At 39.7% G+C, this 22,498-nt stretch overlaps 1 long non-coding RNA gene across 1 annotated transcript; it reads right to left on the minus strand.

The window, feature by feature from the left end:
• Window positions 1-1,382: 1,382 nt before the first annotated feature.
• LOC148015055 (uncharacterized) lies at window positions 1,383-5,102 on the minus strand. The gene is made up of 3 exons (XR_015688427.1): window positions 3,583-5,102; window positions 2,944-3,189; window positions 1,383-2,846 (listed from the first exon to the last, which is right to left on the minus strand). It is a non-coding gene; the product is annotated as an uncharacterized LOC148015055 (long non-coding RNA).
• Window positions 5,103-22,498: the final 17,396 nt, after the last annotated feature.

Genomic DNA, 22,498 nt, shown 5'->3' on the forward strand with positions numbered 1-22,498 from the left:
ACCCCTCTCACATCATGGAGGTAATAGGTCTTGAATTACAAGAGTGGGGACCAATTTGGGCAATCAAGAATGAGGAGTTCGAAAACAAGCTTTCTAGAATTGATTAAGAGGAACTCACCAATAAGAAATTCATTATCACTAGGATGGGAACCAAATGACTATGAGAGAGGGAGCCTCTCTTATAGTACTCTTCACCTAGCCTCATCTTTCCCAATGATTACGTAGGAAACTTCATCATGGCATAGAGATGCAAATGGCATGAACCCTACAACATTGAGTCTCATAGACATTTAAAGAGAGATGCAAATGGCATTAACCCTACACCACCTTTGATTCACACAAACATAGTAGAAGATCAAAGAGATGTGCTACAGAAAACAACATACCTTCTGGCTCGTAGTTCGATTAGGAGAGACAATGATGAGTAGAGTCGACACTTAACAATGAGCACTTGGGTAGGAGAAGATGTAGTTTTGGAATGCACTAAAACCTTTTGAAATAGAAGTAATCCATTGCCTTTCACCATTTTAAAACACAATTCTTATCTGTTTACTATTGATATTTGGAGGGCAATATAGTTGTTAATATCTTCATTGGTATAAGAACAAACGCCATCAATAATTTGTAGTGAAGATACATTCATCCGTAGAAATAAATCCTCCAAATATATGACCTAAAAGCCTCTTCAAATAATTGTAATAGGGTTGAAATATACAGTAGAATGTAGAGAGTATACGACACAATGTAGTTAGAGTAGAATAGTCTAATATAGAATAGATTGATTTTCAATGTCATTTTCTCTATAATGTTCTCTGCTTTCTGAATTGCAAAGACCCGACGTTGCAACAGTATGGGAAAAGTCTAGGAAGTCTATTATCCGTGGTAACAGACCAACATGATTTGTGCACAGTGCTGAGTGGATTGACGGAGAAGTAAATTATTAGACGGGTTGATTTACCGTAGACGTTTTGGCGGATGAATAACGAATGAATGTGCGGAGATAGGAGTCGGAGGACTGGCGTTTGGGGATGTCGAGGGTTATCCGGAGGGCGTCCTGGAGGTCAGTTCTCGGGAGACCGGGGTAGCCTTCGCGGCTAATGCTGCCGAGGCGACTAATGAACAGGACAGAGCGGCAGTGACAGGAGCGGAAGGGAGGAGCTTGTAGAGCTGGTAGGCGAAGGACAGGAAGGTGGCGGCGCACACGACGCCGCCGCTAGAGATGGTGCCCAAGATGGAGGTGTGGTAGGTGGGGTACTTCTCGTGCGGGATGTGGACAGTTTAAAATAAAACAATTAAATCCTTAAATAAAATAATAAAACTAAAATAAGCCAAACAGTCAGGAAAAGAGGGTCGCATCTTTTTAGTGCGACCCACCCTAAATACGCAATCTTCATCAATAATCTTGTTACTGTGTATCAATAATCTCTCTCTCTTCCTCCTGTCTGTATTCTACATTATGTTCTTGATTAATAGCAGAAAATTAACGCCCACATGGTATCAGTAGTGGCATATTAAAATCTGTTGTTCTCTCTGTGACAACCTGCATCATTGAAGCCTCTACTGTAGCCATTCCTTGTTGATTGATTCGAACTTTCTTCAGGAGTTATGGCCACTACAGCATCAACAAGTTCATCTCTGTCCAAATTCTACCACATTGAAAAACTGACTAGACCGAACTATCTGCCCTGGAGTCTACGCCTGAAGATGGTTTTTGAAAAAGTAGGGTATTGGGGTGTTGTTGACGGCATCGACCCTGACCCATCTTCTGTTCCACTTGCAGTGGGACAAGCTGCCCCTATAGTCGATGAATTAGCCATATGGCAGAAGAAAGATTTGGAGGCACGAACTAAGAATTTTCTCCATCTTGGTGATCGTCAGTTACAGTTGGTTCGCCAACTCACCACGGCCAAATCAATGTGGGAATTTCTGCAGCAACAGTACCAGCGTACCAATGTTGTTTCTCGCATCCTTCTGCACAAACAACTCAAAGAAGTTGTTATGAAAAACTATTCAACAACAGAAGCATTCCTGGAAGCTCGGCAGCAAGCCAATGATAATGTCTCCTTTGTAGGATTAATTCTCCCTCCCGAAATTCAAGTGACTACCCTTCTTGCTGCCTTGCCCGACACCTGGCAACGACACCTGGCAATCTTTCATAAGTACTCATTCTACCAACTCTACACTGACAATCAACAAACTCTTTGCATTGATTCATCAAGAAGACCAACTAAGGGGTAAGACATCGAATCCAGGACATGCTATGCTTGCAGGAGAACCTCGATTTCCTCCTCGGGGTAGGCGGTCCTCTTCCTTCCGCCCATCCCCAAACTCAAGGTATTCCCCTAATTCGGTTAATCAGTGGCATAAATCACCTATGAATGGTAATCAATCCCAGACCTATCAGCCTTCTTCGCGCTTTGGGAATGCAGGGCCTAATCCTCGGCCCTCGTCCTTTTGCACCTGCTGTAAACGATGTGGCCATGTCATACGGGACTGTCGTACTCATCGCCGTGCATTTGGGGGTTCTTTTCGATCTCGCAATCTAGCGAATATTGCAGCCACTGAAGCATCTCAACAAGAATTTGGTGAAGAGGAGGAACAAACTCTTCAGATGTTTACAGCTTCGGCTTTAACCACTGAAGACTCTACCGTATGGTACCTTGACACAGGTGCTACCCATAATATGACAGGGACACTTGATTGGTTGCTGAATTATGAGCCTTTACAATCACGGATGATTGTTCGCCTTGGTGATAATGGACTTTATCACGCTGAAGGAGTTGGGGAGGTTCATTTGAAACTTGCAACATGCCAAATAACCCCTATTCGCCAAGTTTATTACATCCCTGGTCTTGCAAAGAATTTGCTATCTGTTAGCGAGCTCACACAAAATGGCTCTTCAATTGAATTCTTCTCGCATCATTGCATAATTAAAATACTTACCAAGCAGGGTCAACCGATTCGGGTCATTTGTCAACAGCGAGGTCGTTTGTATCCACTTGGTGCTGGCACTCTCAAAGCCTCACCTTCAATGCATGCTTGCCTTGCGGCCGAGGACCCAGCAGCATCCACATTACGATGGCATTATAGACTTGGGCACCCGCATGTTCAGGCCATGCGGACTCTTCAGAGGTATAGCATGGTGGATGGGTTTAATCCCTCTTTGATGACCATTGACTTGTGTGAGGCCTGCATCAATGGGAAATTAACGCACATGAAGTTTCCAAGATCAAAGACCAAAACCACACAACTATTGTAGTTGGTGCACTCTGACTTGTGTGGTCCAATGCCGACGCAGTCCCTAACCAATCATCTCTATTTCCTCACATTTCTTGATGATTATTCAAAGTACGTTATCTACTTTCTTAAGCACAAGTCGGAGGTTTTTACTCATTTCAAACACTATTTAACAATGGTGGAACGAAAAACTTCACAGAAAATTAAAGCCATTCATACTGATAATGGAGGGGAGTACGTCTCTCATGAATTTTCCACTTATTGTCTTGATCTGGGTATCATTCATCAATTTACAACTTCATACACTCCTCAACAAAACGGTGTTGCTGAATGAAAGAACCATACCTTGCTTAACACTGCTCGTGCCATGCTCCAAGTCACTGGTGTTTCCTTGGCTTATTGGGAAGAAGCCATTACTACAACAAATTATGTGCAGAATCGGCTTCCTAGCCGTACCCTCCCAAATATCACCCCATATGAGTGGTGGTATAAGTTGAAACCTGCATTTTCTGAATTACGGATCTTGGATCGTCCTACTATGCCTTGGTACCTGACGAGAAAAGAAACAAATTGTCAACCAGAGTGGAGAAATGCTTATTTGTAGGGTATGGTGAGCGTTTTGGGGTGAAGGCATACAGACTTTATAATCCTCAAAATCGACTTTTCATTTTCAGGAGAGATGTGATTTTCCATGAAGAGTCCATCTTGAATCTCCCTGCAACGATGGCCTCTACATCACATACCCTAGAGACCATGCCTTTGGTTTCCGAACCTCTGCAGCAACGGATGCTGATACACCCTCTTTCGGACCTCTTCGCTATCGAACCATGTCAGATATTCTTGCGAAGGGTAACCTTACCCAAGCCAGTAATGAGTCGTCTTCTTCTATCGATTCCTTGTCTCCTGATGGGTCCATCCCTGTTCATGAGGCATTGGCATCTCTAGAGTCTAACTCCTGGTGGGCAGCTATGCATGCGAAAATGTCCTCTTTGCGAGCCAACAGTACTTGGGTTCTTCAAACCCTTCCTTCTGGTCGGCGACATGTGACCTGTAAGTGGGTTCTCAAAAAGAAATATAACTCTGATGGTATGGTGGTGCGCTTCAAGGTGCGTTTGGTGGCTGGAGGTTTTTCCCAGGAGTATGGTGTTGATTACATTGAGACCTTCTCTTCGACATTACGGCTAGCAACCTTTTGATCTCTACTTGCTTATGGTGCATCACTTGATATGGAGATTCATCAAATGGATGTTCAGACTGCCTTTCTTAACGGCTTCCTTGATGAGGAGATATATATGGAACAGCCTCCGTACTTTGAACAAAAGACTTCCACACCTCATGTCTGTCTTCTTAAGCGCTCCATTTATGGTCTGAAACAGTCACCTCGATTGTGGAATGCCCGATTTAATCCTTCATGAAGACTTCGGAGTTTATTCAGCTTGAGATTGATGTGTCAGTCTATCATCGTTCTACCGATGGCGAATTGGTCATTCTCGCCCTATATGTTGATGATATTCTTATCATGGCTACTTCTCTTCCTCCTCTTGTTGCGGTCAAGCAAGAGTTGTCTGCCGCATTTTGCATGACCGATGGGGGGGAATTGAGTTACATTCTTGGCATGTAAATTCAGCGTCATCGACCTTCAAAGACTCTTCATGTGTCACAGCAGAAGTATGCTGAGGATGTTTTGTCAAAATACAGTGTCAGGCCCTTTAGTGCATCAAGCACCCCCTTACCATTGTCACATAAACATCTTCAAAAGACAGGATCTTCAGCACAACAGTGGGTCAGAAGTGAAGAAGCAACACAATATCGGAGGATACTTGGTAATATACAATACTTGGTTTCATGTACAAGACTGGATTTGGCTTTCTCCTCCGGTTTACTTTCCCGGTATATGCATGACCCTACTGATCAACATATGGCAGTAATAAAGAGGTTAGTCAACTATGTTTCAAGTACTAAGAATGTGGGTACTACCTATGGTGGGAGATTAAATGGTGAACTCATTATTCAAGGCTATTGTGATGCCGATTGGGCATCAGATCATGAGACAAGGCTCTCGACTGGAGGGTACATCTTTCTCATTGCAGGTGGAGCTATTTCATGGAGAAGCAAGCGTCAAACAACGGTGTCACTATCCAGTTGTGAAGCTGAATACAAATCAGCGTTTTATGTATCAAAAGAAGTCATCTGGCTTGGAAATTTATTTAAGGAATTGGGAATTTCAGTTCAGAGACCTTATACAATCTAGTGTGACAGTACAGCAGCGAAAGACGCATCAAAGAAGCCAAAGCAATCGGAGAAATTGAAGCATTTGGATATTCCAAACCACTTCATTTGACAACAAGTGGAAAATTAGATTATAAGGTTGGAATATGTTCCAACTACAAAGAATGCAGCTGCTTGCACTGTTTTGGCTGGACTAGAACAGATCTGAACTCTGTTTTATATTATGGGGGGGTGTGGACAGTTTAAAATAAAACAATTAAATCCTTAAATAAAACAATAAAACTTAAATAAGCCGAACAGTCAGGAAAAGAGGGTCGCACCTTTTCAATGCGACCTACCTTGTAAATACGCAATCTTCATCAATAATCTTGTTACTGTGTATCAATAATCTCTCTCTCTTCCTCCTGTCTGTATTCTACATTATGTTCTTGATTAATAGCAGAAAATTAATGCACACACGGGATGGCCACAAAGCCGACAGCCGAGAAGGCGGCGAGGGCCAGAACCAGGGAGAGGGCCAGCAGGAAGGCCGCCAGCACAAGGGACACCCGCAGCAGATTCACGATACCCGCCACGTCCTTCTTCGGGGTGGGCAAGAGGGCGCCTATGCCCACGAAGACCGTGGCCAGGGCCAGCATGAAGGCCAGGCTGTTGGCCGCCCAGAAGACCTTGGTGCTGCGAGGTTTGAACTGATCGGGCTGACGGCCCGGCGGCCGCAGCCACCCCGCGTACGCGACGCTGGCCACCAGCACCGCCCCCACCAGGATGGCGTTCGTGCCCCCGTGTACACCTCCCTGTCCTTGTACAGCTTCTCCTCGCGCGCCTTGAACGCCGGGCCCCTCTCCAGCATCCGCCGCCTCATGTCTTGCGCGGCTTGCTCTCGAACGCCAGCTGCAGCGCCGTCTTCCCGTCCGTGTCCTCTAAGCTTGGGCTTAGGAGCGCCGCGTGCTTCATGCCCAGCAGCTTCTCCACTATGTCCCGCCGCCCATGCACCACCGCCCAGTGCAGACACGTGCGCTTGCGCTCCTCGTCATACTGGTTCACCGTCACGGCCGGCGACTTCTCCAGCATGAAATCGAACGCCAGGTGGCGCCTGGCATGCAGGCCTTCACAGCTTCCGCAAGAAAAGTTTTGTAGTCTTCTTCCTCGTCTAAAAGATCGCCACAGCTGGCCCAACAGTCGAGCAACCGGCTGATATTTCAGGAGCTCTTGCCATATCGGGCTGCATAGTGGAGGATACTCTTTTTGCACTTCTCGATGACCGAACTCCGAGCATCCTTCTGACTCGGTACTGATTTCCCTCTCACGGAATAGAAATTGGGGAAATGCTGCAACAGCCTTTCCAGCATATCACCCTCCTTGTTTATCTTGCAGAGGTGCGCCCCTGCACGGACCAACTCCTCGGCTGTGGGCAGGTTTCCCCTCTCACAGCCAGGTGCAGGGGGGTGTTGTCATTCTTGTCGGCAATGTCTACATCCGCCTTGTGATCGAGCAGGCACTTGACTGCCGCCGCGTGCCCGTGAACAGCAGCAAGGTGCAAGAGGGCCACCCCGCTGCTACCACTCTTCTCATTAATACTCCTGAGGCGATCTGACGAGTCTGTATAGCCCGTCAATTTTTTTTCGATTGCCAGCTTGTCGCCGCATCGGGCCAAACGGTGGAGGGGCGGCTCTCCTCCTCCTCTTCCTCCTCCGCCGATTCTAATCACCACTTCCTCCCTTCAATCAGCATTAGCAATGCCATAACCCAACTCCATGGCGAGCAATTCTTGCTGCGATTAAGTAAGAGCTGCTTTCAAAACCATGCAGGAACTGAGCACCTATTACGGGCGTTGGGCTTTGGATTCTGATTCTGATTCGCAAGCCTGCTATTTGAAGGCTCAAACACCTTTCCTGCTTTGTTCGAAATGAATGGTAAGAAATTTATCAGAGCACTCCAAACAGCTCAATGAAGAGTTGGAGCCGGGTCACATGGCCTTGTAGCAGGGGAGCAGAACTAATTTAACCCTACTATAGCTTTGTGGCGCTATGCAATAGTGGAGGTAATGGGGTTTCTTTGAACTTACCACCTAGCACAACCATGCATACCCTTGTGAAAAAGGTAATTTTAATGCAAGTGTAAGAGTACTAGTCAAGGACATTCTAAGGAATTATGCCAACATGATCAATGAGCCAAAAAGATGAGAGAGCTTGTGATTATTTTTTCACAATTTTAATGCAAGTGTAAGAGTACTAGTCAATGATATTCTAAGAAAATATGCCAACGTGATCAGTGAGCCAAAAAGATGAGAGAGCTTGTGATTATTGCAACGAGCTCTAGGTTTGGTGGGTAGCCACCCACATGCAACCTTATTATTTTCATGCTATAAAAAAACTTTGAATGAAGCTTAACCCAGATAGCCTTTCAGGAGTCCCTAGAAAGCAGGGGATACACACACTGTGTTTTACAGACACACTAACAAAGGTAATCAAACCAAAAAGTGTACCATGATAATGACCAATGGAGGGTATCAACTCTTGAATCCAATGCAACGGCGGTGCCAAGTGGTCTTACTCTTAGGTAGGGGGCTTTAGCCGCTCAATGATATTACTTTTGCATCTTCATTGCATTATTGCCTATGATGACAAGTGTGATCGGGGCATTCATCAAAGTTACACACTCTATAAGGAGCTTCAAATGTCCTTGGTGTGTTGTAGCTCTTAGGAAACCCTTTAAAATTGAAGCTTGATTTTTGGGAATCAATTCCTTCTTCTTCTTTCCAAGTGGGACTTGATCAAACACGAGCGTCGAGTGCTCTCTATCTTCATGATTATTGAGTACCCATCAAGTGGTTATAGTAGGGCCAAGCAAAACTTAACCAAAACAATTCCATCTTCTCTAAAAATAAATTGTTAGAGAAAATTGTATTTGAGCATGCCCAATGGTAATTGTCCCCTTCTCAAAAGGTTAAATCCCATTGAGAAGGATTTTGGAGTCTTTAGTACCAAGTCTACTGCCATTCTTAACAAGTAACAATAAGCTACCATGTGTTAGATATATCATAAAGAAGAGAGATGTTTAGGAATCAGTAATCATGTCTATCAAGAAAGAGGGGAGGAGTCTGTGAAACTCTTATGTTGTGAGTTTTGGGAGTTCATAGTCTTTGGAAATAAAGCTAAGAGATGAGTCAAACCTATAGGGTTCAAGGACCAAATCAAACTTATCTTGTTCGATGAAGCTGGTAGCATGATCAAGGAGTCCATGAAGGGATGGAATGTTTTCAAGGTTGTTTTCCTCAATAGGATTAATCTTTTTAAAAACTCTAGGTATTTGGGATAATCCCAACCTCTTTGGCACTTAATGAAACTTTTCCCAAGTGTAGGATAAAAGGGATCCATGCCTTCAAAGTCATGAGAAAAGAAGGTCACGTCTACAATGCCTTCAAAATCATGAAAAAGAAGGTTAAGTCTACAATGTGTTTTGCAAAGCTCTTGAAAAAGGTGAGGTGTAAAGTAATCTTTCTTCTATGATGATGTAGATTTTATTTTACGCATGCTTTAACATATTGGGTATGAAAAAGGAAAGACCACATTTCATGGTACTCTCCTATCCTTTAGTACACCCAAAAGCTATTACTCAAAGTAATCATAAGCTCCCTACTCCAAGTGGTGGCTACAACCCACTTAGGTATAAAATCTAAAGCAAATTGATCGAACACAAGTCCTTGGGGGTTCACTATATGTAAATTCTTTATATCATGTGCACTCATGGCCTTTTTTTTAAAAATCCTTATTTATGAATTTTTTTACTAAATAAGACATACACTTTTTCTATTCAATCTATGAGTAACCCCTTTATATGGCACCCTTCTATATGTAAAAGATGTGTAAAAATACTATTTTAAAAACCCATTCTTTTGAATACACGTGGGTGCTTACATATTTACGAGTGATCCCCACATGCATAAGTTGTGAATGATACAGTCTTCAAAGGTGAAATGTGTTAAACATGCAAGTGAGCATAAGTCTACCACTCTATTAAACAAGAATTGAGATCATTGCACAAGAAGACAATAACATCTCAAGAACAACTTTACTTTATGGTTCTATCAATAATAGGGGTCAACTTGTCAACAAAATAAAGATAGACAAAAGAGTGTACTGTCATAAGTTTCAATCATATGATATAAAAAAATTTTATGGTCTCTAATATTACAAAAAATAATTGGCCTTCACTTTGGTGGTATATCTTGGAATTTGGATCTCTAAGTAAGGCTATTAATATATCATATCGAGTGCATAATTTCAAGCCCCTAAAGGTGAGAGAAAAAAATTATTAAATAAGAGTTGTAGTCATTATCTATTGAGGTTGGAAATTATGAATTGAATTATCACGAAGAAAATCTTAGGATATGATGACAATTAACTAAAACATTTCAATTTTTTTCAACACACTAAAAACCACTAAAAAATCAATCAAAGCCACAAATCTAACTTGCTGAACATCATTGTCATGTGATCACATGTTTAGTAAAGGAAAACATCAAGAAAGACCATCTCCACAACGAATTTAATTGTATGCCTACTTTGCCCAGCCTCACAAGGTGATAAGACCAATATAGAGAAAGGACAGAGAGTCTTTGAAAGTATCCAACATGCCAAATAATCATGAAGTCCTCGAATCTTAGTGGGTGGACTCTGGGCGGTGCACCTTACAGAACTTATAAGATACCACGCAAATTCAATAGAAATGGTATTTTATTTAGCAAAATTTACAGGATTATATTTACAACAGGGGTTTTGAAATTACAATTTAAAAAGTATATGTAAGTTTAGTAAGGTAAAAGGGGTCATTGATGGCCTTATAGCATGTAAAAAAGGGTATTTCTTAATACCCTTTGAGCACGTGTTATATAGATGATTTCTTATAGGTGCACCCCTCGAGGTGGAGGGTGGAGATGAGGGTTAATCCTATAATTAGAGGAAAAGGGGGGCACTTTACTTGACATAGCCCATTCTTTTTTAACCTTATGAGAAATGGGTTAAGGAGGAGAAGTGCACAATAGATGGCACTTTTGTGTTGATTTCTAGGGCTGTTTAAATGTAATTCTCAAGAGAAAACACTTGTTTATGGATTGCTTTTGTCAAGGCAAGGATTGAAAGCAATCCAAAACTTCTATAGGGTGTCCATGGCATATATGAAACTGTGCCAGAAAATATCTTTTAGATTTGAATAGGGTCTATTATGAACTATTTTAAATAGTGTTCTATGTAAGCCACTACTGTCCATAGAGAGTTCTCATTGTTCTATGCTTGAAGATTGCTATTTATTATCCTAAAACAAGGCTTTTTGAGTCATATTATAGGGTATACTTGTCTACTATGAAGGAATAAGAAGGAAATATTCTCATGAAGCAGTTTTACTGTTGTATATATAGAAAAACAAGGTAACATTGTTGTTCATAGAGTTTTCTCTATGATCTAGCTCTAATCTTCTATGCTTGAATTATTGGAAGTTGAAGAGTGTATATAGAGAATGTATGATGGATGTTTTATATTGATACCATTGCCAAACTTTCAACTATGCTAAATTTTGGGATGAAATAAAAAAACAACATGATTCATGTGTGTTTGTTGAATATGTATAAGATGATTGAGGAGTTTGTGAAGCATGAATGTATATATTTAGATATGCAAGGGTTAAAGTAAGGGTTGACATGAAATATAAAATTGTGGAAAAGAAGGTTAAACATGTTGCACTATGATTGTCTCCTGACAATGAGAAGAAATTTAAATTAGCTTCTCGTCAACCAAATTTAACAGACCCAAAAAAGATTAGGTAACGTTAATTTATAGTAGAGTCTCTTAAGGACCTAAAGATTGGTTGTCAAGTTTCTTCCACATAGAGAATCATTGTTTTATGGATATGGTTCCAAGACATGTAAGGCATTTGCATTTTAGCTACATGAAATTGGTTGCATTGATCCAAGTGTTGTTGCACCTATGGTCATTTTTACTATTCTACACCTACCTTGGAATTTGTAGCCAATTCTAGTGCCAAAGGCTCATTTGCCCAAGCTAATTGACTTGTTAAATGAAAAGATTAAGATGGGAATTTTGGAGCTGTCTGCAGCTCCTTATTCAAATAGATGGTTTACAATGCCCAGGAAAAATAAAACATTGAAGTTTACTTGGGATATGTAGCAAGTTAACAAAGTGGCACCCATTAGAAATCTAGGGGCTCTTTAGGCAGGTCTATTTTGTGCGGATGGATCTGCAAAGGCTCCTACAAGTAGATCTATTTACTCTTTGGGTGACTTATATCCTAGTTATGATCACTTCCAATTGGCTAAACATAGTAGGGATATCACTACTATAAAAACACCATTAGGGTTAATGAAGATGCAGAATTTAGCATAGGGATCAATGAATTCTAATGCTCACATGATGACTATGATGAATAGAGTATTGTAGAATCACATACCATAGCTTACAATACCTTTTTGAATTATGTACTAATAAAAGGGTGTGTAGAAGAGGACATGGATGAAGAATTGGATGAAAAGGAATGTAAGAGATTTGTTACAAAGCATATAGTTGACTATCTAGAGATATTGACTGGATTGGAAGAGGTGAATCTCACTCTCCTAAGGTTAAAATTAGGTTTTTGGGGGGACTGATGCCAGGAGGCATATTCCACAGTGGATTCCGTGCCACGGTGGATTCTGTGAGGTTTTGCGGTGGATTCCGTAAACTTTTATTACCGGGGCTCATAGACAAAGTGGATTCTTTGTGCGAGAAGTCGATGGGGATGCCTATCCTTTTCAGGCATTTTGTTAATTTTATGTGTACATGATTATGCCAGGAGGCATATTCCATGGTGGATTTCGTGTCACGGTGGATTCTGTGAGGTTTTGCGGTGGATTCCGTAAACTTTTATTACCGGGGCTCATACACAAAGTGGATTCTTTGTGCGAGAAGTCGATGGGGACGCCTATCCTTTTCGAGTGTTTTGTTAATTTTATGTGTACATGGGTGATTCCACAACATACATATTTAAATTAATAAACGTTTATGAGTTTAGAGTGCGCACTCGTGATAAATTAAGGTTAGGATTGATTTCTAACCAATTTACTTATGTAGCTGAAGACTGCTAGGTATTCACTTTTGTCACTTTAATTGTATTATTTTTCTAACAATTGTGAATGCTTCAGTTGATGTGTAGAGCGAGCAGTGGTGGCAGTGGGAAGCATTGGAGGATAGCGTGTATTCAATTTATCGTCAATATTTTGATAGGTGTGTATCTTAGGCATGGCGCCTATATTTTATCGCACTTATTTATCAAAGCGCTTGATATTTATTTATTATTTTTGTATGCGCATGGGCGTACCATTTAAATATTTGTATTGGACATTGTATTTAGTAGCGCCTGACTTTTTGGGCACCCATTAGCTTTAATTTTTTATTGGCACAAAAGCAAACTCAAAAGCTAAAGCGTGCTATTTTCTAAATTGGGCTATTATTTGAGCTTGAAGATGAATAATATATGAAATACATGCTTTGTGGAGCGCTCACACAAGGCATGGGGGGAGATTGCACCCAATTGGTCTCTTGTTCATGTCGTGCAAGCTTTCTACATTCATTTGTGTGTAAAAAGTAGAGTTCTTTTGTTCTTGGGGACCTTCTGACGCTCACTATGCGCGCATACGGCATCCGATCTGTGCACCAGTGGTATCAGAGCAAAGCTGAGATCGAGAGCTTCCAATCTCTTACCATCTTGGGCGAAGGTGGAGCTTCTGGAATGATCGAGCTCTACAGTCAGTTTCGTCGCGAACGGTCGATACCAGCATGTTCCGGGTGGTCAAGAACCCCCATCTGCACCCTCTGATCGCGAAGGAGCAGCCTGTGTAGGCGGAGGACCACGTGGATATCTCCTTCATCAAGTCGTGAGTTAACAGATAAGACTCCATAGCTTTAAACCTTCAAAGCTTTAATAAGCTTAATAAGCTTAATAGTAAGCTTTAAAAAATCTTATTCAACGAATTCGTCACTGGGCGGCATCAAAACAGCCGCCAACGTCCTCAGATAGACGAAAATCACGCAGGCTACCTAAAGTATAAAGCTCCTAAATCCTCTAAGTTCTCCAAGTCTTCCTAATCCTGCAAGTCACAAAGGTCCATAAAAGACTTACTCAACAACTCTCATAGGGGCAGTTCACACGCAGAAGCACAGAATCCGTCTATTGCTCTCTGGTAGACTCTGTTCACACCTACAGACTTGCTGAACCAGTTTCAACAAGAACAAAAGTTCATACGCGCAGGCCATACGCATATTATACGTCGTTTCTATGAAGATGGTTGTGACAACGAATACCGCAATCGCAAAGGACAAAGACCATAAAAGCCAAACAAAATTTACAAGCCTTGTATACCCGCCTTTGAGCTATGCGCATCCCGCTAATAAGATTTCGAGAGTGTGAGGTCTTTTGGATTTTACAGGATGACTGAAAAAACATGGACGATTTTATGGCTGAAGGTGATTTACCCGAACCAAGGATGGAACAAAAGTTGGATTTGATTATGATGCAGCTCGAAGAAGAACGAAGAGCCCGACAAGCTTTGCAAGTTCAATCGGCCAATTTGCAACGAACTACCACCGACCAAGATGGACCGCAACCCGAAGATCTTATACGACGTACCATCAATGCGACGCTTGAAGCCCAATCCATCTGCAAAGAAACAAAGATAAGTAAAAGAAACTTCAAATTTCGTACTTTCAATGGAATACGAGATGGAAAGACTGTACTTACATTTATCAATCAATTTGATGATTACTTCCATGAAGAAACATATGCTGAGAAAGACAAAATTAAATGTGTCACTAACCATTTAGTTGATCAAGCATCTTTATGGTGGACTGTGGTCTGCAAGAGCATTGATTGTTCCATTACCTGGGAGACTTTTCAAAAGAAGTTTTTGCAGAATTTTCTTCCTCCTCAGTTCCATGAAAAAACCATCAAGCAATGGGATCTTCTACAGCAAAGAGATCGCGAACCTATTTTCCAATACACTGAACGTTTCTGGAATGCCCTACTGTAATTACGTATACTCGAAGATGTACCTGAAGCAACTCACAAACACAAGTTTATGTCCGGTCTACTTGGACATTACTATGCAGAGGTCAATATGTTCAAGCCAACAACCACCATGTAAAGCACCATATAGACATAACCAAATTGAACATAAAGAAATTCAAAATCAAATAGAAGAATTGCTTAACAGAGGATTAATTAGACCTAGTACTTCTCCATTTGGTGCATTTGTTTTATTAGTGAAGAAGAATAATAATACTTATCGCATGTGCATTGATTATCGTGCCCTAAATAAAATTACTGTTAAGAATAGATATCCAATTCCTAGGGTAGATGATCTTATGGATAAACTACAAGGATTTGCCATATTCAGTAAGATAGATCTTAAATCTGGTTATCATCAAGTAAGATTGGATAAATCTGATATATTCAAAACTACATTTAGAACACAATTTGGACACTATGAATTTCTAGTTATGTCTTTTGGTTTAACTAATGTACCAGCTACATTTAGTCGCATGATGAATCGCATATTTCTAAAACATCAGCATTGTGTCATAGTATTCTTTGATGATATATTAGTATTCAGTAAAAATGAGAATGAGCATTATGAACACTGTCTTTAGTTTTTAAGTTGTTAAAAGATAATCAATTATATGCTAATCCAAAAAAGAGTGAATTCTTCCAAACAGAAATTGAATATCTAGGACATATTGTTTCATTAGAAGGTATTAAAGTTGACCCTAAAAATATAGAAGCAATTTTAAATTGGCCCATACCCAAAAATGTGCATGAGTTACATTCTTTTCTAGCTAGTTTTTACAAAAAGTTTGTAGGGAATTTCTCATTACTTGCATTACCTTTGACTAAACTTTTAAAGAAGGATATTGTTTATAATTAGTCTGACAATCAACAAAAATCTTTTGATTTATTGAAACATGCTTTAACCCATGCTCCTGTATTACAACTATCTGACTTCAATAGATCATTCTTCTTAGTAGTTATTGACGCTAGTGGATCTGGAATAGGAGCCGTCCTTATGCAAGATAATCATCCCACAGCCTACTCTAGCTGTAAACTCAAACCATCTGAACTTAAATATTCTACATTTGATAAAGAATTGCTAGCTGTAGTACAAGCCTTACGTCAATGGAAACATTATTTAATGGGATTTGAATTTATGATCAAAACTAACCAACAAAGCATTAGACATCTCCTTAGTCAATCACAAATATCTGACCGACACATTAAATGGGAAGCTTTTATTCAGAGTTTTAATCCCCTTATACAATACCAAACAGGAAAAGAGAATGTCGTAGTAGCTGACGCTTTGAGTAGAAGACCGGCAATTCATAATATTTCTATGATATCATTTGATTCCCTTATCCCTATGAAAGATACTTATCATCAGGATCTTACTTTTCAAACTGATTGGAATAAACTAGTTGCAAATAATTGGATTCCTATTGATTCACTGTCTTACAATAATGGATTCATGTTTTATGAAAAAAGATTATGTGTGACAGTTCCATTTCGATCATTTGTTTTGCATGAGATTCATTGTCCTCCATATCAAGGTCATAGAGAAATTATATCTACTTTGTGTACATTGATGAGACTGAAGATTTTTATTGGCCACATATGGACACTGATGTATCTAACTTTGTATCTGAATGTTTAGTTTTTCAACGAGTTAAAAGACACCATGGTAAACAATATGGTTTACTAATGCCACTATATATTCCATCACGACTATGGGAACAGATTTCAATGGATTTTATCACTAGTTTACCTAACATTAAAGCTAACCATGATATGATTTGGACTGTTGTAGACAGGTTTAGCAAACAAGCATATTTTATTCCATGCAAGAAAACGTTAACTGCATCTCAAGCTGCTCAATTGTTTTTTAAAACTGTTTTCACTAATCATGGTTTACCAAAATTTATTATTTCTGATCGTGATTCTAAGCACCTAGATTTTATGGACCATTCAAGATCATACACAAAATCAATGACAATGCATTTAAACTTGAACTACCACAACATTGGAAAATCCACAACACTTTCCATATCAGTTTATTACGACCTTTTAGAGGCCAATTATCTGTACACCCTGTCTATGAAAACCCTCCTTTGTTAGATGATGAAACTGAAATCCTTGAGCCTGAAACTATTATAGATACTGACTTTATGACCACTAGAACTGGCCGTAGATATTCTAGATATTTGGTCTAATTTAAAAACCATCCTGTTGAAGAGGCCTAATGGATACACGCTAGAGACCTCAATGCTTTCCCCACTCTCTCAGCTCCACATTGAGCTAATAGCAATTGAGGACAATTGCTATCCCACCCTGGGGGTATCATGCCAAGAGGCATATTCCACAGTGGATTCCATGCCACGGTGGATTCTGTGAGGTTTTGTAGTGGATTCCATATTTTTTTATTACCGGGGCTCATACACAAAGTGGATTCTTTGTGCGAGAAGTCGATGGGGACGCCTATCCTTTTTGGGCGTTTTGTTAATTTTATGTATATATGGGTGATTCCATAGCGGGTGATTCCGCAAAATACACATTTAAATTAATAAACGTTTATGAGTTTAGAGTGCACACTCGTGATAAATTAAGATTAGGATTGATTTCTAACCAATTTATTTATGTAGCTGAAAACTGCTAGGTATTCAATTTTTTCGATTTAATTGTATTATTTTTCTAACAATTGTGAATGCTTCAGTTGATGTGTAGAGCGAGTAGCGGTGGCAGTGGGAAGCATTAGAGGATAGTGTGTATTCAATTTATCGTCAATATTTTGATGGGTGCGTATCTTAGGCATGGCGCCTATATTTTATCGCGCTTATTTATCAAAGCGCTTGATATTTATTTATTATTTTTGTATGCGCATATTGGGCGCACGATTTAAATATTTGTATTGGACATTGTATTTGGGTACTGCCTGACTTCTTGGGTGCCCATTAGCTTTAATTCTTTATTGGCACAAAAGCAAACTCAAAAGCTAAACGTGCTATTTTCTAATTTGGGCTATTATTTGAGCTTGAAGATAAATAATATATGAAATACATGCTTTGTGGAGTGCTCACACAAGGCATGGGGGGAGATAGCACCCAATTGGTCTCTTGTTCATGTCGTGCAAGCTTTCTAAATTCATTTGTGTGCAAAAAGTAGAGTTCTTTTGTTCTTGGGGACCTTCTGATGCTCACTATGCACGCATACGGCGACCGATCTGTGCACCAAGGACAAATTAGATTTTAATTGCAGGTCATATGTGTGGTCTATAGCACTCTCTACATCAGTATACAAAAGCATAGCTTTGAACTTATCATCAATATTGAACTTCAAAGTGGCAAGTTGGCTAAAAAATGGAGTTAAACTCACTAAGGTGAGTAGACATTGTAGTACCCTCTTTCATATGCAAATCCATGAGTTTCTTCACCAGTAGACTTTGCATGCAGCACTCTTCTTGGCATACAAATCTTCTAGTTACTTCCAAATGTTATAAGAAGAATCCAACCCTTCAATGTTAAACAACAAGGATTAAAAAATCGATAGCTCATGAATGGATGAGTGTCCAAGCTCATTCAGCTCATCCTGCTCTACATCAGATGGTTCTGTTTCCTTTACTTTAATCGGCTTTGCTTGCTTCTTTTGCAACAAGATATTATAGCACTGTTTTTGCCAAATTGCAAAGTTGTGTGCTCCTTCAAGCTTCTTGATATGCATAAGATGATTGTCACTGCTGCTAGGCATGATTCACAATCAAATAACTGTATGACACTAAATGATAGCTAATACCAAGCAATGAAAGCTCCAAAATCCACTCCTGCTTTAGCAAAAGTGAATTCTATTGACATGATGGATGAAACTTGCATGCCAATTTTAGAGGTATGGATATTTTTGGAACCTTTTGTGTTTTATCTCATCTAAATTCCTCACTTTCCATATATTGTAGATGCTCTTTATTAGTTATTGAGAAAATGATAAATTTTACAGTGGGATAGAATGCACACAAGGCTATGAGAAAGCTAAAGAGACTATTGCAGATGGCACCTACATTGAGAAAGGCAAATTATGCAAGTGGAAGACCCATTATTATCATTATTGATACAAGTCCTATAGGGATTAGTTGGACCATTGGGTAGAATGATGATAAGGGAAACATGCATGCTATAATGTTTGGGTGAAAGTGTTGAATGAAAGACAAAGAAGGTATCCATAGATCAAAAGAGAATTGTGGGGAGTGGTTATACGTTTGAAATGTGATAAGAAATATTTTATTAGAATAGTAGTTATTGTGGAAACTAATTGTTTACCTCTTCTTGAGATGATCAGTAGTTGTTCCACTCTTGGTATTGCTATGCTATCAAAATCAAATTATGAAGATGACAACTATATGATTACACACGCACACACACACACACACACACACACACACACACACACACACACACACACACACACACATAAACACACACACAAAGAGAGAGAGAGAGAGAGAGAGAGAGAGAGAGAGAGAGATGGTTAAAAATAAAAGATGTGTGAGTGTGACTTTGAGGTTGTAGGATCCTATTGTGCACACTGAGAAATCTAGTTCGAGCTAAGTCTTACTTGGTATGGCGGATCCTATTGTGCACACAGAGCATATTATACACCAATAGCCAAGTTCACTACTAGTGACTAGTGTTGATACTAGTGCTTGCTAGGAGGTTGCAAGGCCATGTCATGCAATCGATACAAAGTTGTAGACGACACATAATGTCATGACAAATTACTTGGAAAAGAATTGGAGATTAATATTTTGCAAGATGAAGTTGACACCATCATCAAGAGGGGATTAGAGCCTTCCTTGGTGCCTTTACGTAGATTGGTCCTTAGTGAGGTGATAAGGATTGTGATAAGAACCATTAGCACCCCTCTCACATCATGGAGGTAATAGGTCTTGAATTACAAGAGTGGGGACCAATTTGGGCAATCAAGAATGAGGAGTTCGAAAACAAGCTTCCTAGAATTGATTAAGAGGAACTCACCAATAAGAAATTCATTGTCTCTAGGATGGGAACCAAGTGACTATGAGAGAGGGAGCCTCTCTTATAGTACTCTTCACATAGCCTCATCTTTCCCAATGATTACATAGGAAACTTCATCATGGCACAGAGATGAAAATGGCATGAACCCTACAACATTGAGTCTCATAGACATTTAAAGAGAGATGCAGATGGCATTAACCCTACATACACCACCTTTGATTCACACAAACATAGTAGAAGGTCAAAGAGACGTGCTCCAAAAAAGATTAGGTAACGTTAATTTATAGTAGAGTCTCTTAAGGACCTAAAGATTGGTTGTCAAGTTTCTTCCACATAGATAATCATTGTTTTATGGATATGGTTCCAAGACATGTAAGGCATTTGCATTTTAGCTACATGAAATTGGTTGCATTGATCCAAGTGTTGTTGCACCTATGGTCATTTTTACTATTCTACACCTACCTTGGAATTTGTAGCCAATTCTAGTGCCAAAGGCTCATTTGCCCAAGCTAATTGACTTGTTAAATGAAAAGATTAAGATGGGAATTTTGGAGCTGTCTTCAGCTCCTTATTCAAATAGATGGTTTACAATGCCCAGGAAAAATAAAACATTGAAGTTTACTTGGGATATGTAGCAAGTTAACAAACTGGCCCCATTAGAAATCTAGGGGCTCTTTAGGCATGTCTATTTGTGCGGATGAATCTGCAAAGGCTCCTACAAGTAGATCTATTTACTCTTTGGGTGACTTATATCCTAGTTATGATCACTTCCAATTGGCTAAACATAGTAGGGATATCACTACTATAAAAACACCATTAGGGTTAATGAAGATGTGGAATTTAGCATAGGGATCAATGAATTCTAATGCTCATATGATGACTATGATGAATAGAGTATTGTAGAATCACATACCATAGCTTACAATACCTTTTTGAATTATGTACTAATAAAAGGGTGTGTAGAAGAGGACATGGATGAAGAATTGGATGAAAATGAATGTAAGAGATTTGTTACAAAGCATATAGTTGACTATCTAGAGATATTGACTGGATTGGAAGAGGTGAATCTCACTCTCCTAAGGTTAAAATTAGGTTTTTGGGGGGACAAATTAGATTTTAATTACAGGTCATATGTGTGGTCTATATGGAAGATGACCATCTCTAGCAAAAATGAATGCTATTGACATGATGGATGAAACTTGCATGCCAATTTTAGAGGTATGGATATTTTTGGAACCTTTTGTGTTTTATCTCATCTAAATTCCTCACTTCATATATATTGTAGATGCTCTTTATTAGTTATTGAGAAAATGATAAATTTTTCAGTGTGATAGAATGCACACAAGACTATGAGAAAGCTAAAGAGACTGTTGTAGATGGCACCTACATTGAGAAAGGCAAATTATGCAAGTGGAAGACCCATTATTATCATTATTGATACAAGTCCTATAGGGATTAGTTGGGCCATTGGGTAGAATGATGATAAGGGAAACATGCATGCTATAAGGTTTGGGTGAAAGTGTTGAATGAAAGATAAAGAAGGTATCCATAGATCAAAAGAGAATTGTGGGGAGTGGTTATACATTTCAAATGCGATCAGAAATATTTTATTAGAGTAGTAGTTATTGTGGAAACTAATTGTTTACCTCTTCTTGAGATGATCAGTAGTTGTTCCACTCTTGGCATTGCTATGCTATCAAAATGAAGTTATGAAGATGTCAAATATATGATTGCACATGATAAAGAGTCTGAATGTGTAGGGGCAACACTTGGCCATGTCTGATTTGTCTCCCTAGTAGAAAAGTTTAAAAGAGTTATAGAAAGGTGAAGGATTGCAATTGGGTGATATTTGAGTACCTTGACAATAAGGAGGAGGTGAATAGATGAAGAGTTCAAGAGCATCAAAGGAAATGCCTATTGTTATATTCTAAAGAAAGGATTTCTATGGAAGCATCCAAATCATAATAAAGGTATACAACTGTGAGTAATATGTCTTCATCTCAGACCCGGCCATGAAATCATCAAACACTCCCCACTTGGGTTAAAATCCAAAACCGCATTAACAAACAGTTGAATGCACAACCTCTTGCTTCAAGGCATCGCAATCCCATTGCATGCACAATCAGAATTTTAACTGGATATATCAAAACACTTGCTTAAGGGATTTACAACCTTTTTAAACCGCCAAAAGCATAACTTGGGTCAACAATCCATTTAGGGTTAGGTCACCAGTTGCAACTAAGCTAGCAGCATATCCATTTGCGATAGTCCACAGCAAGATCGATAAAACAATTTGCAGGCAATTATACTTATTCCTAATGCCCCGGATCACATGTGACTTGCGTCTATGAAAGTCTAGGGTTTTGTCTAACGATGCAAGTATATCTCATGAGCAGAAATTAACATTTCATGTGTTTTTTTTAACCATGATTGCGAAACGTGAATTCTAAATGACTATTCATGCACTGAACTGGTTAAAAAGCTATCATTTTATATAAAGTAATGAGATAACCTTATCATTTTATGTGTGTAAAAGATATCATTTCGTGCCTCAAAGCTTGTGCGAATTCCAAACTCTACCATTTCACGCATGCAAATTACTTCTAAGAGTTAAAAAAACCCTATGCATGACATCAATCCTTTCATCCCTTCCACGAGAAATAATTCCTAAATTAATTTTTAATGCTTAGAACCTGGGCTTGATTCATGTGTGTTGAGTTGGTCGTTCCGCTCGCCCCTCCAGTATTACTGGTGGCTTGGGCACCTACACTTCCTGTGACTTTCTTCTTGGGAGCCATTCGCCTCGCAGAGATTGGTCAGTCCGAACCTTGATGGGTTTCGGGTTGACAGGTTCAGAAGAAAAGACCACTGGATGGGGCCCTTCGCCGAGAGGGTGGTTTGGGTGTGGCTCCTTGTAG

Source organism: Lygodium microphyllum, chromosome 24, assembly GCF_053477565.2.
Source record: "Lygodium microphyllum isolate KBCC chromosome 24, Lygodium_microphyllum_v1.1.10, whole genome shotgun sequence".
Lineage (NCBI taxonomy): Eukaryota > Viridiplantae > Streptophyta > Polypodiopsida > Schizaeales > Lygodiaceae > Lygodium > Lygodium microphyllum.